This window comes from Suncus etruscus, chromosome 2 (assembly GCF_024139225.1).
Source record: "Suncus etruscus isolate mSunEtr1 chromosome 2, mSunEtr1.pri.cur, whole genome shotgun sequence".
Classification (NCBI taxonomy): domain Eukaryota; kingdom Metazoa; phylum Chordata; class Mammalia; order Eulipotyphla; family Soricidae; genus Suncus; species Suncus etruscus.
In genome coordinates, this window is record NC_064849.1 from 35,160,379 (window position 1) to 35,163,770 (window position 3,392).

General features: G+C 46.3%; 1 protein-coding gene across 1 annotated transcript in view; it reads left to right on the forward strand.

Moving 5' to 3' along the window:
* Positions 1-3,392, forward strand: part of IGFBP5 (insulin like growth factor binding protein 5) — a 147,388-nt gene that overhangs the window by 22,811 nt on the left and 121,185 nt on the right. The window lies entirely within an intron of this gene.

Consider the following 3,392-nt stretch of genomic DNA (forward strand, 5'->3'; position numbering starts at 1 on the left):
GGAATCAAATTGGGGTCTCTATACAAGCATAACCTATGCTGAGCTTATTGAACATCTGTATGTAGGAAGTTTTATCTGGGGCCGGCGAGGTGGCACTAGAAGTAAAGTGTCTCCCTTGCAAGCTCTAGCCAAGGAAGGACCACTGTTCGATCCCCCGGCATCCCATATGTTCCCCCCAAGCCAGGGGCAATTTCTGAGCCCTTAGCCAGGAGTAACCCCTGAGCATCAAATGGGTGTGGCCCCCCCAAAAAAGAAAGTTTTATCCATCTTTTACTAAAGTATTTTATTTCTTTGATTAAATATTTTCAGAAGCCTGTGCACATCCCCATTAAATTAGAATCCCATTTAAAATAAGCATTTCTACATTTTACCAATGTGTTTAATATCCTTAATCATTTCCCTAAATATTAGTGTCTTAATTTATTTGGCTATTATTTAAAAAGTATTTAATAGCTTCTGATATGTTATTAATAAACATATACTATGGATAAATAAAACCATATTTTCCAGCGTATAAGATGACTTTTGAAATGAAAAAAAAGTCAACCAAAAAATCGGGGGTCGTCTTATATTCCGAGTATATCCCGAAAAACATTTCGATATGCCACTAAACAAAACTCGTCTGAATATTGCCATCAAACGAATTTCCAACTTGACCCTGCACCAATCACTGCAAGGCTGCTCGGACCGCCTTTCTAACAGCCAATCCAAGCAAGCTTTTGATGCATGCAAATTAGATAATGTTCTGTACCCTCAGATCGGCCAGAGTCAGAGAAGAAGTCTATGACAGTATAACCTTTGAACCTTTGCTTGTTGTGATTGGCTCACTGTGGTGCATACAGTTGCAGCACAGGAACGTCTGTCTTATACAACGAATATAGGCCTAACTCTATGTTTTAACTGTAAAAATTAGGAGGTCGTCTTATACGCCAGAAAATACGGTACCTCTTAGAAATATGAAAGGGCATGATCTGATGCACATTCCCAGGTTCCTTTCCCAGCGTTTAAGCTCAGACTATTCTGGATTGATGCTGCAATTCTGCTGCTTATCCAAAGTGTGTCCCCACTCTTTATTCTGGTTCCATGGGTTGTGGACAGAGACCACAGTTCTCTATGATGCCACACGGTGGCAGAATAACCCCAGTTTGTCAATTATGAACCCAAATTCCCAGGAGCGATTATACCAGTGCTTCTCAATTATTTTCTGTCATGCCCCCCTAGGAAGAAGAAAATATTTTTTGCACTCCCTGCACGACTGTAAATAGTATCTTTATTAAAAAAAAAACTTTAACCTGCAAAACAAAAATATATAAAACAATTTGAGCTGATTTTTTAATCAGAGGTGATGTCTGGATGAATGGCTACAATGGGCACGTTTTGTAATGCATAGCTTTTCGAAGCGGGGTTTGAGGCAGGACACAGCAACTCTCAGCTCTAGAGACATACAGAGACATAAACATGGGGTTTAGCTTGTTATGACAGTGTTTGCTGAGGTCAAAAGCTCCCCCCTTTTATGGAGCCTCGTGCCCCCCAGGGGGTGTGCCCCACTATTTGAGAAGCAGTGGATTATGCGCTCACTCAATCAAGATTTCTTGGTATTACTACTCATCATCATAAAACTAAAGGTACAGTGGTGGTGCAGCCTCACACCTGCTAATCCTTCTCAGAGGGTAGAGTACCAGGAAGCAGAGAGCTTGCAGAAATAAAAATCAGAGATCTGCACCTTGGTGTATGAGCTGGCATAAGGGCTGAGCCCAGCATTAGGCCTCTAAGCTCTCCCATGCTGTTCCCTCCTAACATTTTCAAAGCTCAATTGCATCCATCATAGGCATTGGTATCACTATGTTCCATGAATCTGAGACTGTGCCATGAAATAGATGAGGCAGGCAGAAAGAGCTGCTTCTACGTGTGAGGTGTAGTTCTGGGACAATGAGATTCCAACGTAGCACCAGGGCCAAAGACAGCTCTATGGGCTGGGGCACATGCTTTGCATGGGGGAAGTCAGGATATAAGAATCCTGGGTAGGGGCTGGGAAGGTGGCGCTAGAGGTAAGGTGTCTGCCTTGCAAGCGCTAGCATAGGACGGACCCCAGGCGTCCCATATGGTTCCCCCCTAGCCAGGAGTGACTTCTGAATTCACAGCCAGGAGTAACCCCTGAGCGTCAAATGGGTATGGCCCAAAAACCAAAAAAAAAAAAAAAAAAGAATGCTGGGTGCCACTGTGGGGTCCTAGATTCTGAACAAAGAGGGATGCCATTTTGTAAAGGCCACATTCAGTATTCCCTGAATAGTACTAGGAGTGATCCCCTGAAATCTAGAGTCCTGGCCTCATATCAGTCAGTCAGCTCAGACTTTTTGGCGGAGGGTTGGTTCTGTTAAGGATCCCAGTGAATTCAAATGTACATTGTGGAGAGTGTACCCCAGGACAGCAGCCAGCATCTGAGCTCAGCGGAGAAGCGAGGAGAGTGATGAGAGCTCCCATCATTGATGAAAGCAGATTTAGTTCCCCGAAGGAACTTCATGGAAGGGAACCTTGGGTGCAACAAACTCCAACTCCAATAGGCTCATGCCAACGCTGCGCACCAGGGGGCAGTGTGGCCCAGGACTGAGCCTTGTTCACCCTGGAGGTAAGAGTCCCCACAACCACCCTGCCACTGGGCTCAGTACCCCAAGGCACCTTTTCCTCCTCTATAAAGCAAATTAATAATTAATAAGGGCTCCTAGCATATAAAGTGAAGGACTGGCTGAACGCAGGAGCTATTGAGTGCTCATTGCTGCCAAGAGCAGCACTTTGTGGGAGTCAGGGGACTCCTGATTTCTTCTGCTGCCCCACTGTGACTGCCCAGACATTCTTCTCACTCTCCAGGCAACTAGAGCAGGAGAAAGGATATCCTGGAAGGGAGTGTGTGGAGGTAGGTAGAGAGCGCCCCTTTGGAACCCCATAGGGTTTCTGCTCTCGAGTGACCCCTGCAGGTAAGAACATTGACTGTTCCAGGGACCACCTTCCCGAGCCCTGACCACTGACTGCTCTTACCCCAGGCCTCTTCCTTATAGGCTGAGTTGGTGCTTCCTAGGAGGGCAGGCTTTCAGCTTTATGACAAGTGCTAGAAGACGCCCAATGCAAACTTTTTCCTGCTCCCACCATGCCCCTGCAGTGTGTAACAGAATGACAGTGTGCACCCCCCAACCTCCCCTAAAATCCATATCCACCCAGAACAACAAGAAGAGCTAGAGCAGGGAGGAGTGCCTGGAGACAGACCAGTGAGAAACTGGGTGGCGGGGGGCAGTCCACACCAGCTCCAGGAGGAAGAAAGATGCAGTCCCCGACACACCAGTCAGGGCCTTGATATCTCTTTTCCATGGGGACCCCCCAAATTCACACAAGACTCACAC